Here is a 19,227-nt window from a genome sequence, read left to right as displayed (position 1 = left end):
GATCCAGCAGTACATCAAAAAGATCATACACCATGACTAAGTAGGATTTATCCCAGGGATGCAAGGATGGTACAATATCCGCAAATCAATAAATGTGATACATCACGTAAACAAATTGAGAGAAAAAAAACGTATAATCATATCAATTGATGCGGAAAAAGCATTTGACTAAATCCAACACTCTTTCTTGATAAAAACTCTCAGCAAGATAGGAATTGAGGGATCATACCTCAACATAATAAAAGCCATATATGACAAACCAATAGCCAACATCATAATCAATGGGCAAGAACTAAAATCATTCCCCTTAAAATCAGGAACAAGACAGGGATGCCCCCTCTCACCACTCCAGTTCAATACAGTACTGGAAGTACTAGCCATTGCGATCAGACAAGATGAAATAAGAGGCATCCAGATTGGAAAAGAAGAAGTAAAACTGTCCTTATTTGCAGATGACATGATACTGTACATACAGAACCCAAAAGACTCCATCAAAAAATTATTAGACTTAATAAATGAATTCAGCAATGTAGCAGGATACAAAATTAATGCTAAGAAATCCATGGCATTTCTTTACACCAAAAGTGAACTTACCGAGAGTGAAACTACAAAAGCAATCCCATTTACCATTGAACCAAAAAAAATTAAAATACCTAGGAATAAACTTAACTAAGGAGGTAAAAGACTTATATGCAAAAAACTACAGGACACTGAAAACAGAGGTAGAGGAAGACAGAAACAGATGGAAGAACACACCGTGTTCATGGATTGGTAGAATCAACATCATCAAAATGTCCATACTACCCAAAGGAATCTATAGATTCAATGCAATCCCCATTAAATTACCAATGGCATATTTCACAAATCTAGAACGAACGTTCCAAAAATTCATCTGGAATAAAAAAAAGATCCCGAATAGCTGCAGCAATCCCGATAAAGAAGAACAAAGTAGCCAAAACCGGTATGGCTCAGTGGACAGAGCGTCGGCCTGCGGACTGAAAGGTCCCAGGTTCGATTCCGGTCAAGGGCATGTACCTGGGTTGCGGGCATATCCCCAGTGGGAAATGTGCAGGAGGCAGCTGATCGATGTTTCTCTCTCATGGATGTTTCTAACTCTCTATCTCTCTCCCTTCCTCTCTGTAAAAAAATCAATAAAATATATTTTTTAAAAAAAGGAGAACAAAGTAGGTGGGATCTCAATACCAGATATCAAACTGTATTACAAAGCCACTGTTCTTTTTTTTTTTTTTTTTAATATATTTTATTGATTTTTTACAGAGAGGAAGGGAGAGAGATAGAGAGTTAGAAACATCGATGAGAGAGAAACATCGATCAGCTGCCTCCTGCACATTTCCCACTGGGGATGTGCCCGCAACCCAGGTACATGCCCTTGACCGGAATCGAACCTGGGACCCTTCAGTCCGCAGGCCGCCGCTCTATCCACTGAGCCAAACCGGTTTCGGCTAAAGCCACTGTTCTTAAAACAGCTTGGTACTGGCACAAGAACAGACATATAGGTCAATGGAATAGAATAGAGACCCCAGAAACCGACACAAACCACTATGCCCAATTAATATTCGACAAAGGAGGCAAGAGCATACAATGGAGTCAAGACAGTCTCTTCAATAAATGCTGTTGGGAAAATTAGACAGATACATGCAAAAAGATGAAAGTAGACCACCAACTCACACCATACACAAAATTAAACTCAAAATGGATAAAAACTTCAATGTAAGATGGGAAACCATAAAAATACTAGAGGAATCCACAGGCAGCGAAATTGCAAACATATGCCCAAGGAATTTCCTCTCTGATAATGCTCCTAGGGCAATGGAAACTAAAGAGGAAATAAACAAATGGGACTACATCAAAATAAGAAGCTTTTGCACAGCAACGGAAACCATCAACAAAACAACAAGAAGACCCACTGTATGGGAGAACATATTTGCCAATGATACCACCGACAGGGGTTTAATTTCCAACATTTACAGGGGTCTCATGAAACTTAACAAAAGGAAGATAAACAATCCAATAAAAAAATGGGCAACGGACCTAGATAGACACTTTTCGAAAGAGGACATACAGAAGGCCAAAAGACATATGAAAACATGCTCAAAGTCACTAATTATAGGAGAGATACAAATCAAAACGACAACGCGTTATCATCTCACACCTGTCAGAATGGCTATCATCAAAAAATCAACAAACAAGTGTTGGAGAGGATGTGGAGAAAAAGGAACCCTTCTGCACTGCTGGTGGGAATACAGACTGGTGCAGCCACTGTGGAGAACAGTATGTAGCCACCTCAAAACACTAAAAATGGAACTCCCATTTGACCCAGTGATCCCACTAGTAGGAATATATCCCAAGAAACCAGAAACACCAATCAGAAAGGATATATGCACCCCTATGTTCATAGCAGCACAATTCACCATAGCTAAGATTTGGAAACAGCCTAAGAGCCCATCAGCAGATGAGTGGATTAGAAAACTGTGGTACATATACACAATGGAAAACTATGCTGCGGTAAAAAAGAAGGAACTCTTGCCTTTTGCAACAGCATGGGTGGAACTGGAGAGCATTATGCTAAGTGAAATAAGTCAGTCAGAGAAAGATAAATACCACATGATCTCACTCATTTGTGGATTATAGAGAACAACATAGACTGATGAAAAGGGACAGATCCAAAGACTAAGAAACAGCAATCAGGCTATCAATCCCCAGAAGGAAAGTAGGGGAGGGCGGGGGTAAGGTGAAGAGATCAACCGAAGGACTTGTATACATGTATATAAGCCAAACCAATGGACATGGACAACAGGGGGATGGGAGCACGAGTGTGCAGGGAGGTTGGGGAGGTTGGGGGTTAATGGGGGGGAAGAGGACACATTTGTAATACCTTAACTAATAAAAAAAAGAAAAAGAAAAGAAAAAGATATACAGTGCAACAGTGCTCGACGAGACATTCTGTGTGTCAGATAATTGATTACAGCACCATATATTTGTTGGTTATACATACTATTTTTGAATTGTTTTGCACCAGGAGTCAGTGCAACAACACTGCAAAAAGTTAACAGGTAAGAAAACTATCAACCTTTTGTAAAAAATGCCGTCATTTATATTCATTTTTGCAGCCTTGTGATGGAGAATCAAAAAAATAAAAAAGCAAGATTGAATGATAAGGGAAGTGGAAGTAGCAGTAGCCGACCCTTTCAAGACATATGCACCGAGATGTACGGGATTGTCAACAGAAACAACAATTCATTGTGCATACTGTTTAATGAAACAGTAGTAAGCAGAACGTGGAATGTAAAGAGACATTTTGAAACTAATCATTGTCAGTTCTTGAAAAAAAGTATTGATGAGAGGAAGGAATGCATTTCTAGGCAGCTACACCTCTATAAAAGTCAATCAAATTCCATCATTAAATTTGTAAGATGCTCTACAAATTTAATATCAGCAAGTTACTATATTGCTCTCTCCATAGCTCAGCATGGAAAAGCCCTCAGTGACGGAGAATTTAGTAAGGAAACATTTCTAAGAGATGCACCAGCTCTATTTCACGATATGAAAAAAAAGATGATGTTATTAAAAGAATTTCTAAGTTACCACTCAGTAGAAATACTATCAAAGGCAGAATAGCTCTCATAGCCAGTTAGCCTGGAGGCCAAATCACCCCCAGTATTGCCGACAACAATCAAGGCTTAACTACAACAAGACTGCGCACAAAGACCACTAGGGGATGCACCAAGAAAAGATAAAAAAATGCGGAGACAAAGAAATAGGACGCAAATGTCAGAAATGGAAGATATAGAGCTCAAAACCACACTTTTAAGGTCTCTCAAGAACTGTCTAGAAGCTGCCGATAAACTTAGTAAGGCCCTCGAAAAGACTGGTGAGACCGCCGATAAATGTAGTGAGATCCTCAAGAAATCTAATGAGACCCTCGATGTTGTGATAAAGAACCAACTAGAAATTAAGCATACACTGACTGAAATAAAGAATACTATACAGACACCCAACAGCAGACCAGAGGAGCGCAAGAATCAAGTCAAAGATTCGAAATGCGAAGAAGCAAAGAACACCCAACTGGAAAAGCAAAAAGAAAAAAGAATCCGAAAATACGAAGATAGTGTAAGGAGCCTCTGGGACAGCTTCAAGCGTACCAACATCAGAATTATAGGGGTGCCAGAAGATGAGAGAGACCAAGATATTGAAAACCTATTTGAAGAAATAATGACAGAAAACTTCCCCCACATGGTGAAAGAAATAGTCTTACAGGTCCAGGAAGCGCAGAGAACCCCAAACAAAAGGAATCCAAAGGGGACCACACCAAGACACATCATAATTAAAATGCCAAGAGCAAAAGACAAAGAGAGAATCTTAAAAGCAGCAAGAGAAAGAAACTCAGTTACCTACAAGGGAATACCCATACGACTGTCAGCTCGTTTCTCAACAGAAACTTTGCAGGCCAGAAGGGAGTGGCAAGAAATACTCAAAGTGATGAATACCAAGAACCTACAACCAAGATTACTTTATCCAGCAAAGCTATCATTCAGAACTGAAGGTCAGATAAAGAGCTTCACAGATAAGGAAAAGCTAAAGGAGTTCATCACCACCAAACCAGGATTATATGAAATGCTGAAAGGTATCCTTTAAGAAGAGGAAGAAGAAGAAAAAGGTAAAGATACAAATTATGAACAACAAACATGCATCTATCAACAAGTGAATCTAAGAATCAAGTGAATAAATAATCTGGTGATCATAATAGAATCAGGGACATAGAAAAAAAATCATACACCTATGGGTGAGGACAGTAGGGGGTGGGGGTAAGGGCAGAGGGTGGGGTGGGAACTGGGTGGCAGGGAGCTATGGGGGGAAAATAGAGGAACAACTGTAATAATCTGAACAATAAAGATTTAATTTAAAAAAAAAGGTAGAATAACAGATCTTGACAAAAACGTACAAAGTCAATTAAAAAAAGACTTAAATAGATGTAAATATTTTTTGATTTCTCTTGATGAAACTACTGATGTCACATCATATGCTCGGTTAGCCATTATTGCTAGATATTCTGATGGTCTCACTATGAGAGAAGAGTTGATAAAGTTAGAATAAGAGCCAATGAGTACATCAGGAAACCAAATATGTAAAGTTGTTATAAAAACATTCAGTGTCCTAAACATTGATATCTCTAAAATTGTGTCAGTCACGACAGACGGGGCACCAAAGATGGTGGGAAAAAAGTGGGATTCCTGAAATTGTTTATGGAAGCTATTAGACATCCACTTGCACCTTTTCATTGCATTATCCATCAGGAGGTGTTGTGTGCCAAATCGGGATTCTCTGAATTGAATGATTTAATGTCAGCTGTAACAAAAATTGTGAATTTTATAGCTTCTTGACCCCTTCACAAGCGAGAATTTTCTGTACTTTTACAGGAAGCTGATTCAACCTACAGTGGACTACTGATGTTCAATCGTGTGAGATGGCTAAGTCGAGGAAAACTACTTGAGCGATTTGTGGAGTGCTTTCAAGAAATTATGGTATTTATTGAGAATAAGGATCTGGCAAACTTTCCTCAGATCAATGATCATAAGTGGGTCAGCAATTTGATGTTTTTTACAGATCTCTCTGTTCATATGAATGAACTGAACTTAAAATTACAAGGTTTTGGCAAAAATATTGACGTTATGTTTGGATACATCAAATCTTTTGAAAGTAAACTTAAAATTTTCAAGCGAGATATTGAAACTAAAACTCGTATTTTCCTCAGATGAAAAAGTATTTCGAGAAGGCTACTACAAGTGTAATGGAGTCTATACTTATGTACCAGAATATAGTAAACACGTTCTTTGAACAGTTCAGCGAAAGATTCAACCAATTTAGAAGCCTAGAACAGACCATTAAAATAATTAAGTATCTGGATGTAGTTTACAGTATTTTGGAATTGAATAATTTCCAATGGATGCAAATTGATGATTTAGAGATGCAACTTGCAGATTTTCAAGGTAGCATTTGGACTCGTGTTTGTCGACTTAAGGTCGAAACTTGAAAATCTGGAACGAAATCGTTTGAAACATGAAGAGTGCAACTATGAAGAAGAAATTTTGAGTGCTTGGAACAGAGTTCCTGACACTTTTAGCAATATAAAAAATCTAGCGATGGCTTTGCTAACAATTTTTTCATCAACATATTTTTGTGAGACTTTGTTCTCAGCATTAAATAATATTAAAATGAACAAAAGGAACCGGCTAACATGATGTTAGTGGCGCTTGCTTGGCTTTGAAGTGCACCAAGTATGAACCTGCAATCGAAGAAATAGCAGACAAACTTCAGCACCAAAAAAGTCACTAATTTCTAGTTTTCGTACCATTTGATTATCATTGTTTTTTTTTAAATTTTTTATTTATTTATTTATTTTAATTTATTTATTTTAATTTATTGCTTAAAGTATTACAAAGGGTATTACATATGTGTCCACTTTATTCCCCCGCCCTAGACAGTCCCCTAGCCTCCCCTATCCCCCAATGTCTTATGTCCACTGGTTATGCTTATATGCATGCATACAAGTCCTTTAGTTGATCTCTTACCCCCCTACCTCCTGCCCCCCAACCCTCCCCGGCCTTCCCGCTGCAGTTTGACAATCTGTTTGAGGCAGGCCTGCCTCTGTATCTATTATTGTTCAAAAGTTTATAATGGTCTCTATTATCCATGAATGAGTGAGATCATGTGGTATTTTTCCTTCATTGACTGGCTTATTTCACTTAGCATAATGCTCTCCAGTTCCATCCATGACGTTGCAAATGGTAATGATTATCATTGTTTTTATTATTATTTTTTCTTAAATGTACATTGTTTTTCTGTTTTTGTTCATTTTATACATATTTTTTGGTTGATTTTTCTTTGTTAAATGGCATTTAAATATATAAAATAAATATCAAAAATATAAATCTTTTTTTATTATGGTTGCAAATATCAAAAAAAATATATGAATATTTCTATATGTGACATGGCACCAGAGTTAAGTTAGGGTTTTTCAAAATTTTTGACACGCCAAGCTCAAAACGTTCACCATCACTGCTCTAGGTCCTCAAGTGTTCCAGCAAATGTCTCATCTCACCCCTGGACTTTTAGCAAATCTACAAGCAGCTGCAGGAAGGAGCCATCCAGTAAATGATTTTAAAATATTGCCTTCTGGTGCTTTTGAATTCTCTCAAGGAACATCTTTTCCCAAGAAGGCTTCCGATCTTGCTTGACAAGCTCTCCAACATCATTCCCAAACCACTAACTCCTCAGACTTTCCTTTCTCTTCCATTTTAATTTGTACTACTTCAGTATTTTTAAAATGCTTCAACTGCAAATTGACTACAAATCATTGTAAATAATAATACTAAACAATTAGTAACAAATTCTCCATGTTTAAGTTCAATACTCATTAATTATACAGGGTATCCCCCCCAAAATGTATACACACTCTAACAGCCGATAGCTCAATTGTGAAAATGTTGTTTTAATATTTACTGCCTTTATAATTATTCAAGGCGTGTTTATATATTTTTGGGACACCCTATATTTATAGTTTAATTCATCTTTAGTCTCATTAACTGTTCCTGTAAAACTCATTCAAAAGGCAAAAAGAAACAACAGCAAGTGGAAAAAAAATAATAACATGCACAAGAGTATATATCATATTAACTATATAATGAAAGCCATATATGCAAATTGTCCCCTTCACCGGGAGTTCAAGCAGGGGCGGGGCTGGCCAACCACCTGCAGCCCGTCCCCTGAGACCAGCCCCACCTGGCAGCAGGTGGCCAGGGAAAGGGAGGCCCCACCAGCAGGTCGCTACTAGGGAACCTACACATGCCCTGGGCCTCTAGTTTATTAAAGATTCTAGATATTTTCCTATATACCTAAGATTAAGAATGAAAAGATAAGCAAAAATACCACTTTTGTTAACAGCAACAAGATAAACTTACCCTTTCATGCATTTCTGCCTGAAGCTGCTGTTCTAGTTCTCTCTTATATTCATTTAACTTTATTTCTAGAGTTCCTAATGTTGGATGCTGAGGGTAAGCACCTGAAAACTGATCATCAATATGTTGAAGCTTCTCAGCTATTAAAAAAACACAAACAGGGCAGAGGACTCAGGGTAGGTGAGCAAGAAGTCTGTTCAAAAGCAAAGAGTACAGGGATACGGACAGGGGGCATCTGCAATTTACTCTGAAACAATTCAAAAAATTGAGATAGATTACTGGATGAACAGAAAGTGATCAAGCAAACATAATACAAACTTACTGGTGAACTGTAAAACTTTCAACTTTTTTGAATGCTGGAAAATTTCCATCATAAAAGTCAGGGGAAAAGAAAGCAAAACGTAGGTCAGAAAACAATGGCATCTTTTTCCAGTCTCCAAGTGCCAAAGAGTTCTTTTATGGTCTTTGGTGAAAGCTGAGTCACATGTTCAAAACACTGATCTTAAAATGAATCAGAGATTCTTAGTTTTAAGTCTTCCATTTTACAGAGACACAGGTGCCCACACAGTGTAGGTGACTCCCAGAGGGCTTAGCAACTACACAATGGCATAACTGGGACAAAAGCCAGGTCTGCTATTCCTCTCATTCCAGTGCTCTCTGCAGCAGACCCGAAGCCCTCAAACCAAATGTGGATTAGAATCAAACATTAACAGAGTGCAAAACCCACACGAGAGTGCAATCTCAATCATGTAAACACCAGTGCCCACTAAAAAGTATGCACAGGAAAAAAAGACTGGCAGAATCAGATTAAGATATTTGAATTTATTGTGTAACAAGTTATTGCTTTTAATGAGTAAGGAGGAGCCAGGATTAATCACAGCATTTTAGCCACCTGTTTCCCTTCTGAGCATACGCCTAAAGGCAGGATGGTACTGTATGTAGAAAGGCTGTCCCATGGAAAAGGATCTGGATCATGGACCAGAAAACTTGGACTCCAGTATCACTTTTCCTTCATCTGGTGACCTTGGTTTCCTCAACTATAACATGAAGTGACGGGCCACTGACTTCTCTAGTTTTCCGCAATGCAAATAGTCTAGGATCTTCTCACGTTAATGGCTATACGATAAAGTTAGATGAGTCACAGGGAAGAGCCTCCCAGTTGAGGGGTTGACCCAACAAACAAGAACATGGGCCTTTGCATCCACCTGGTGATCACAGAGGGAGGGGCAGCACTGAAGATAGGACTGTGCTGACACAATGGGAAATGAGCACTCCACCTGCACACAGTTTAGGAACACACACAACATAGGAAAGCAGATCTTTTTCTTCATTCAAAAAGAAAATAGAAACCTGGAATCAGGAAAAAAGCCTGAAATTACCAAGAGAGTCTTTGCTAGGCAAAATTGCACTTGTCTGAGGGTCCATGTCACAAGTCTCTTTAGCCTGATGATATTCTGCCATTTCTTTTAAAAACTCCACGAGAAAACCTAAAAAACACAATGTACATAGTTTTGTCTCACAACTTTCATTCAACCATTACTCAGTCACTTTATAAATTTTGGATTTATGACATTATCCTGTTGTACGTTATGTATCTCTTAAGAATAATTTCTGAAGGAAGTCCTTCCCAAGCATGATACAAAAATCTAGAAGTGATAAAGAGAAATATTTAATAACATAAAAATTAAGAACTTATATATGGCATGAAATAAAGTCAAAAGACAAATGACACACTGGAAGAAAATATTTGCTATAATGAGGAGAAAGCACACTAACTTTCATAATATTAAAGAGATCTAATAAATCAGTAAGACAATTTAATGTCGATAAACAAAATCCTAAGAAAATGCAAATTAATACTAAAACAAAGAGGTCCTATTTTCCCAATAAGACTGCTAAGATTAAAACTCTCATCATACTTGAAGTGCTGGCAAGAAAGCGGGGAAGTCGGCAGGTTCAATCACTCAGGAGGGAAATTTGTTAGTGTTTGTGTATTCAAAAAGACATGTGTTCTTTAACCTAGTCTTTTCACCTCTAGGAATTCACACAGCTACACTTCCACAGGGAAACAAAGAGTGTACACTGCACACCACTTCTAATGGCAAAACCCAAACAATAAAACAACAAAATCTCAATCAACAGGTGCTTAATTAACTATGTTCTTCACGATTAATTCATTTAAATATATAATACTAGAGGCCCGGTGCACAAAATTCATGCACGGGGTAGGGGGAAAGAGTGGGGTAAGGGAGTGGGGAGGGAGGATCCCTCAGCCTGGCCTGCACCCTCTCCAAATCAGGACCCCTCGGGGAATGTCCAACTGCCAGGAATGGGTCTAAACCGGCAGTCCAATATCCATCTCCCAATCTGGAACCGCTGGCTCCTATCCGCTCACCTGCCTGCCTGATTGCCCCAACTGCTCTCCCCTGCTGGCCTGATTGCCCCTAATTGCCTCTGCCTCGGCCCTCACCAACATGGCTTTGTCCAGAAGGATGTCTGGAAGACATCCAGTCTGATTAGCGTATTACCCTTATATTAGTACTAGAGGCCCGGTGCACAAAAATTTGTGCACTCGGAGGGGTTGGGGGGGGTGAAGAGGGGATGCCCCAGCCCGGCCTGTGCCCTCTCGCAGTCTGGGACCCCTCGGGAAATAACAACCTGCTGGCTTAGGCCTGCTCCAGGGTGGCAGAGGGCAGGCCCAATCCCTAGGTGCAGTCCCTGGTCCGGCTCAGAGCAGGGCCGATTGGGGGGTTGGGGCACCGCCCCCCCGTCACACTCAAGGCAGGTCTGATGGGGAAGTTGCGGCGCCACCCCCCGTCACGCACAGAGCCGGGACAAACAGGGGCTTTGGGCGCTGCCCCCTGTCACGCACAGAGCAGGGCCAATCAGGGGGTTGGGGCGCTGCCCCCTGTCACGCACAGAGCAGGGCCCTAATCTGTGTGTGACAGGGTAGAGCCATAACCTCCCCATTGGCCCTGCCCTAAGTGTGACAGTGGAGCGCCCCAACCCCCTGATGGGCCCTGCACTGTGTGTGACAGGGTGCGGCGCCCCAACCCCCACATGGGCCCTGCTCTGTGTGTGACGGGGTGGAGCCGCAACCTCCCCATCAGCCCTGCCCTGAGTGTGACAGGGGGCAGCACCCCAACCCCCCAATCCGCCCTACCCTGAGCGTTACTGAGGGTGGCATCACAACCCCCTGATCAGCCCTGCTCTGTGTATGATGGGGGGAGCTCCCCAACCCCCCAATCGGCCCTGCTCTGTGCATGACAGGGGGGAGCTACCTAACCCCCTGATGGGCCCTGCTCTGTGTGTGACAGAGTACGGAGCCCCAACCCCCCTGATGGGCCCTGCTCTGAGCGTGACAGGGGGCAGTGCCCCAAGCCCCCAATCGGCCCTACCCTGAGCGTGACTGGAGGTGGCATCGCAACCTTCTGATCTGCCCTGCTCTGTGCATGACAGGGGGCGGCGCCCCAACTCCCCTGTCGGCCCTGCTCTGAGCCCGACCAGGAGCTGTGGTGCAGGCATCTAGGGATTGGGCCTGCCCTCTGCCACCTGGGAGTGGGCCTACGCCAGCAGGTCGTAATCTCCCGAGGGGTCCCAGACTGTGAGAGGACACAAGTGGGGCTGATGGGCACCCCCCACCCCCGCCAGTGCACAAATTTTTGTGCATCCGGCCTCTAGTAACTATGTAATTGACTATTGCTCAGGCAAACTTAAATACAGCATATTTAAGTTTCAAGTTTTTCAAATACTAACACTGTTCAAGATTTCTTAAAACTTCTGAATAAGAAACTTTTGGACAACTACAGCTAATAGAAAGAGAATTAAAACATAGGGACAACATAAAGAGTGCACCCTAATGTTAATTATGGATTTTAGGTGACAATGATGCCACCATGTAGGCTCATTGACTGTAAAAATGTTGATCATGGGGAAGGCTGTGCATGAAGGAGGAGGAGACATACAGAAACTCTCCGTTCTGTTCAATTTTGCTATGAAGCTGCTCTAAAATATTAAGTCAATTTAAAAAATATATGGAAAGTTTGCTATATCTGCCTTTAAGATAAAATGTAACTAATATGTTCAAAGGCAATGGTGTAGGAATATAGTTAAAATAATTAAGAATTGGTAAACATATGTTTTAATACTTGAGGATTAAAACAGGTTTCAAAAAAATTAATGTATTCTTTATTTCTCTTATCTAAACAGCACATTTTAGAGATCTAGATTTACTGCCCTGTGTTGCCATCTTGAAATCCTGTGACCTTAAGCAAATTACCCACTTCTGCAGACTCTGGTTTCTCATGTGGGACACAGGTATACCTGCCTATTAAGAGGGCGCTCCTGCCCTGGCTGGCTTGGCTCAATGAATAGAGCGTTGGCCTGGGGACTGACGGGTCCGGGTTCGATTCCAGTCAAGGGCACATGCCCAAGTTGTGGGCTCAATCCACAGTGGGGGGGGGCATGCGGGAAGCAGCCAATCAATGATTCTCTCTCATCATTGATATTTCTCTCTCTCTCTCCCTCTCCCTTCCTCTCTGAAATCAATAAAAATATGTTTTAAAAAGAAGAGGGCACTCCCTTCCACTGAAATGGTGGAGGACTTCCACTCAATACAGGGTGCATCAATTCATGAATGACCTGCTTTCTCAGTTGTGTCTAGCTCAATGACAAAAAAGAAAAAAAACAAAACAAAACAAATGGGAACAAACTTTCAGGTTTGTTGCACTAGGAATACACAGATTTGCCACACAAATTAGAATCATTTTATTAGAATCGTTTTATTTAGGCCTGCTCCCGGGTGGCAGAGGGCAGGCCCAATCCCTAGGTGCAGTCCCTGGTAAGGCTCAGAGCAGGGCTGATTTGGGAGTTGGGGCGCCGCCCTCTGTCATGCACAAAGCAGGGTGGATTGGGAGGTTGTGATGCCACCCTCAGTCACGCTCAGGGTAGGGCCGATTGGGGGTTTGGGGCACCGCCCCCCATCACACTCAAGGCAGGTCTGATGGGGGAGTTGTTTTAGATCCATGGCCAAAAGTTAGTACTACTCTGCTGCACACTTTGTCTTACTCTATGAGATAAGCAGCCCATGGATTCTGGCCAGAGAAGCTGTTTTCACCTGCTTCCAAGTGAATTGCTGGTTGGTCAGAACACATGAAGACTCTAACTATCTTCCCTATGAGTCCATTTCAGCAGTCTTTGATTCAGATAGCATGTATAAGAGAAAATTCTGTTGCTTCCTCAACTCTCTGTGGATTGATGAAGAATATGAAAATAATATTGGAAGAAATATTGGGTGCTGGTTTCGATTCTGGTCAAGGGCACATGTCCAGGTTGCAGGACACCACCTCCAGTTGAGGGTGTGCAGGAGGCAGCTGATCAATGATTCTCTCTCATCATTCATTTTTCTATCTCTCTCTCCCTCTCCCTTCCTCTCTGAAATCAATAAAAATATATTTTTAAAAATGCACTTCCATATATATTATTTACATCTCAAGGCACTGTGAAATACAGTAATTTTCCCACATTTTATAAATATGAAAACTTAGGTTCAAAGTGGGTAATTTTCTTCAAGGTTATAATGTGTTAGTTTTCCTTTGAGTTTTAAGAAAACCTCTAAATTAACTGAACTACTGAATATTGTCCTAATCTACTTTGCATATAATCTGGAAACATATTAATTGAGCAGAGCTCAAGACTATGTTGCCTATATCCACGCAACGTATTCATATCAATACTATACAAGCAGGAAACAAATAGAGTTGCTATACCTCTATCTTCTATCCTACACCTGAAAAGAACAAGAGTATATAACTACAAGTTCAGAACAGTACTTATACATCAAAAATCCTATAGTACAAAAGACATTTATACTGAGAAGAATACACATGCTCTGCCAAAGAGCCTTAAAAAAAGTGCTTTGACCTAACCCAGTGGTCAGCAAACTCATTAGTCAACAGAGCCAAATATCAACAGTACAACGATTGAAGTTTCTTTTGAGAGCCAAACTTTTTAAACTTAAACTATATAGGTAGGTACATTGTTATTAACGTAACTAGGGGCCCGGTGCACGAAATTCGTGCTCTGGGTGTGTGTGTGGGGGGAGAGTGTCGCTCAGCCCAGCCAGCTCCCTCTCACATACTGGGAGCCCTCAGGCGTTGACCCTCATCACCCTCTGATCGGCTGATCGGCCCCTTGCCCAGGCCTGACGCCTCTGCCAGAGGTGTCAGGCTTGGACAGGGGACCCCTATTGCCCCCCGATCACTGGCTCTGGCCCCCGCCCAGGCCTGAGGCCTCTGGCCCAGGAATCATGCCTGGACAGGGGACCCCCACCTCCCTCTGATCGCTTGCTCCACCCCCCGGCCAGGCCTGACGCCTCAACCAGAGGAGTTGACCCTCATCACCCTCCGATCACAAATCACCGGATTGGCCCCTTGACCAGGCCTGAGGCCTCCGGCAGAGATGTCAGGCCTGGGAAGGGGAACCCCAGCTCCCCACGGTTGCAGGCTCCGCCCCTGCCCAGGCCTAACGACTCTGGCCTAGGCGTCCGTCCCGGGCAGCGGGGACCTGCAGTGGCAGCGGGGGGCGCCGTGATCGTGGGCTTCGCTTTAGGCCCAGGCAAGGGACCCCTAGCTCCCGGGACTACCAGCTTTGACCGTGCCCAGCTCCCATTGCTGGCTCCACCCCTACTTCCTGCTATCACTGGCCAGGGCGGCAAAGGCGCCTGATTCTCCGATCATGGCTGGGGGGCAGGCCAAAGGCGGCCCCAGGGCTGCCTTTGCCCTGCCCCCCAGTTCTTAGCTCCCCCCTGGGTTTCCGACCACTGTCAGTGGCAGGGGGCTTCTTCCTGCTTTCCCTTTCGCCTCCCTGAATTGTGCCTACATATGCAAGTTAGCCGCCATCTTGTTGGCAGTTAACGGCCAATCTTTCTTGGCAGTTAATTTGCATATGGCCCTGATTAGCCAATAAAAACGGTATCGCCGTATGCCAATTACCATTGTTCTCTTTTATTAGTGTAGATTAGGATACTCCTAAGGCTTAGGAAGAGCCACACTCAAGGGGCCAAAGAGCAGCATGTGGCTCGCGAGCCACAGTTTGGCGACCACGGCCCTAACCGGTTTGGCTCAGTGGATAGAGCATCAGCCTGAGAACTGAAAGGTCCCAGGTTCGATTCTGGTCAAGGGCATGTACCTGGGTAGGGGGTGTGCGGAAGGCAGCTGGTCGATGTTTCTCTCTTATCGATGTTTCTGACTCTCTACCCTTCTTCCTTCCTCTCTTTAAAAAATCAATAAAATGGATTTTTTAAAAAATGCTTATGGCCTTTTATTTTCCAGGACTAAAGGCCTGATGCAAGAAATTAGTACATAGGTAGGGTCCCTAGGCCTGGCTGGCAATCACGGCTGATCAGGTTCCCTGCTTTCCTGCTCCCTCATGCACCACCACCACGCGGTTCCCCTCTCCCCTGTTCCTGCTTCCCCCTTTCCTTGCTCCCTCAGTACCCCGCCAACACCAGCTCGCTGCCTGCAATTTTCTGTGCGACCCCCCGATGGTCAGCGCACATCATAGCGAGCAATCGAATTCCCGGTCTCCCGGGCTAACCTCCAAGGAAACACTTTGCATATTAGCCTTTTCTATATAGATAAAGTCATACAAGAATGTAAGAATGCCACGTAACCTAGGCAAAAATGAGAAATGCAACTGAAGGATGCACAGACCTGGTTATAACCTATTCAGCATTTATATTTCAGATATACTTCTGAAATATATGTAGTAATGAAAACACATTTAAACCAATTCTATTCCTGATGTTACTTTACATGTAAAGTGTATTAGTAAATTATTCTCTGCCAAGATTAAACATTCACCAGGGACTGCTACATAAATTACACATACATCCAATCATGGGACACTTAAATGGAGGGTTTCAAGGAACTTTTCGGGTCACAGGAAAATGCTCACTATACAACAGTGAACTAAGAATACACACACACACCACTGTGCCAATAATAGCTGAATCAGAAAAGACTCTCTTCCTCTATGTTTTTATGGGTTTTTCAGATAGGTATAAAGTGTTCTGTTTTGTTTTTTAAGTTACGAAAACAATGGGGGGAGAAGGAAAAACTCAGTATTTCCCCTGATAAGTGTAAAATACACGTCTAACTGTATATAGTAATGAAAACACATTTGAGGTAACCCTACTCCTTGCTGTTAATTCATACTAATACGTATGTGCTGCCCAAGTGAAACCTTCAGAGCTTTCATTATATTTTAAAGAAAAAAAGCTGTCATTCTCCAGACTATTGTACTGTAAGCAGCACACAATGCTTATTATATTGTCTCAATATCCTTCATCCAAACATGACTATTACAAAACCACGTATTAATTCAAGAACCTACAAACCAGTTTCACAAAACTTGCCTTGTTGCTAAAATGTTTTCATTTTATACAGCTACTCGCTCCTACCTGAATGTCAGTCAATAAATCTATTTGAATATGAAGACCGGGCAAACTCTCAACCGTTTGAGAATGCTTTCCAGGATAACGAGTTCTACAAAACATAAAAGCGTCACTCCCCAATACCACCTGCATATCATATTATTTTTAAAACCAAGACCCAGTGGGTTTAAATGCGGACTCCCTGTTACCGCTTCCACTTGTAAAAGTTACAGAACAGATATGCCTCAAGCCGACACCTTGAGGGAGTCCAGGATACCTCGGCGCTTGAAGGTCTGGGACAGCTTTGTGCGTAGTTCGTCTTGACTCAACACGTCATATTTGGGGGGCACGGTGAGCTGGAAGAGAAGATGCCAACGGTTACCAGGCAGGCAGAGGGCACGGGAATTTCTGAAGACGGAACAGTGGCTGACCTGCGGGAAAGCGGGAAAGCACGAAAGCCCAGCGGGGACGGCGCTTGCACGACAACAAGCAAGAAGGTTCGCCTCCTCACCCGCGCACCGGGTTGGTGCTTTAACGGAAACAAACAAGATGCTACATCTCCTCACGTGTGCTCCCGGTACTTTTTCCTCACCTGTCCTCAGAGCCCAACCGCGGGCCGGGAATCAAGAGGAACGGGTATACCTCAAGGCTCTCCCGCCCACTCGAACTAGGAAATGGCGGATAAACACATTTCCTCCCCTCGGCTTGCCACGGTGAGCGGGTTGTGTACCGGGCGCGACTCTCACCAGCGGCTGGAGAGTAGAGATACGGAGCGAGGCTGTGAAACCCGCGGCCCTGGAAGTGGAGGCACCTCGCGGCGGGTGGGGGCCTCACAGCCGATCCCGCCCTCTCCCCGAGACCCAGCCAGCCCAGCACGGGAATCCGGGAATCCGGGAATCCGGGAATCCGGGAACCCAGAGCTTTACAGCCAAGTCAATGCCAACAACCGCCGGAAGCTCCGCCCACTTCTCGCGAGAGCTTGGCCTCCGAGTCCCAGGAGGACCCCTGGGCTGGAGCGGGGATTGGAGGAGAAGCCATGTGCTCTGCACCACATCCGGGGCCTGTGGGATCTGGGTGTTAACCCTGTGTCTTCCTCCTGTTGGGCCTAGGGCGCTGGACCCAACCTGGCTATCCCCTGGCCAGCTGGTCCCATCACAGCCCAGGCATTGCACCCAGCGAGCTCCGCCAGCTCGGGCTTTGCTTATTTTGCCTTTCATTAAGTCACGCAGTAACCGCGGCACTGTTGCCTTTTGGGACCCGAAAACCCTTTGTAGGGAGCTCCGTCTTGTGCACCGCAGGGTGATTAGCAGCATCCCTGGCCTCTCTGCCCACTAAATGCAGCGCCTCTTACCAGTTCTGACGTTATTGAATGTCTCAGACATTGCCTGATGTTCTTGGAGAGGCAAAAGTCACTGGTTGAAAATCAGTGAGCTAAACTTTAAGTATCTACCTTTTTATCGTTTTTTGGTTTTTGGTTTTCTTTGTACCTCTCCCAAGGAGTAAGGACATATTTTCCATTGATTTTAGAGACTGGAAGGAAGGGGGGGTGGCAGGGGGGGGGGAGTCAGAAAAACACCAATGTAAAAGAGACATCTATAGGTTGCCTCCTGCAGCACCCCCATTCCACCCCACTGTGGGCTTGGACTTGCAACCCAGGTATGTGCCCTTGGCCAGGAATCCAATAGGTGACTCTGCTGCTCAGGTTGATGCTCTAACCACCGAGCAACACAGGCCATGGCAAGTACCCACTCTTGTGCATACCGAGGAAGATAAAGGTAAGCTGGCTTACCAAGATGCTGTGGGTGAAAGGGGCCACATGGTAACCTGACAAGCTCAGGGAAGGCCTGTATGATGGTCTTGCAAACTCAAAGACCTGAAGTAACCACAAAGGACGATCGGAAATTAAACTTTAACCAAAAGCAGTAATAGTGGGTAGTTACATTCTAGGACAGTATCTTCACTGAGCCTATCTGTCTTTTTGCATCTATAATAACACTAGAGGCCTGGTGCATGAATTTGTGCACATTGAAAGGAAATTAATTAGAAGAAATATTTTAATATCCCTGTTCACCCTTTCTCAATAATAGAAGTGTCAACCAAATTCATGATCGACAATGACAGATTGAAATGCATGTGATTGCTGCCAATGAGAGCTTTATATGTATCACCCATGTGCGAGTCAACTTACCCTTTTATAGATATAAAACAAACTTGTTAATTAGAGCTGCTTTCTGATTTAGCTAAACTTTTTCCAGCCCAGTGAAGCACTCCAACTTCTTTTTCAGGTAATTGTCAGCAACAGAGCAGTAAATATCAACACGAAGAAGCACATTATTATTGTAGATCACGCAGGGAGAACAAAGGGTAAAATATTTAATTTGCAGCAGTGTTTGACTATATTTTGTGCAGTGAAAAAACCTGAAGTCATTTTTAAGGTCCACCATTTCTTTTCTTTATTTCTTTTTGAGCGGGGGAAGGGGGGGGGTGGAGGGGGGTCGGTGAGGGCCCACCATTTCTCAATTCTTTTCAGTTGGGTCGAGTTTCTAAACTTTCTAAATCTTCATTTTCTGTTTAATGAAAAGAAAATAGGATTCTACCAAGTCTCCGATCTACCTACTCCATGACTTGTATGAGGATCAAATGAGATGAGGCACAGGAAAATACTTCATAGACATTTGGTTAACTGTGAATGTTTCTACCTGGCTATAAAGCAACTTGTGTTCCTGGGCTGAAGAAACTTCTAGGAGGCTAGTTGCTAGGGAGAGGAAGCTGGGCATTGCGACATAACGTATTACCCTGACGGCAGGACACTTAGCA

The 19,227-nt window shown here is 43.2% G+C and overlaps 1 pseudogene across 1 annotated transcript in view; it reads right to left on the bottom strand.

Annotated features, from left to right (window-relative positions):
* Window positions 1-19,227, bottom strand: part of LOC308512382 (centriole and centriolar satellite protein OFD1-like) — a 143,564-nt pseudogene that overhangs the window by 44,092 nt on the left and 80,245 nt on the right. The window contains exons 2-4 of the transcript in view: window positions 9,356-9,463; window positions 7,980-8,116; window positions 7,192-7,354 (exon numbers count right to left, since the gene is read on the bottom strand). The product of the transcript in view is annotated as a centriole and centriolar satellite protein OFD1-like (transcript). The remainder of the gene's footprint in view (window positions 1-7,191; window positions 7,355-7,979; window positions 8,117-9,355; window positions 9,464-19,227) is intronic.

The sequence above is a fragment of the Myotis nattereri genome (assembly GCF_964212035.1).
Source record: "Myotis nattereri genome assembly, chromosome: Y".
NCBI classification, from domain to species: domain Eukaryota; kingdom Metazoa; phylum Chordata; class Mammalia; order Chiroptera; family Vespertilionidae; genus Myotis; species Myotis nattereri.
Note: the sequence above shows the minus strand (reverse complement) of the source record. Positions and strands in the feature narration are given on the sequence as shown.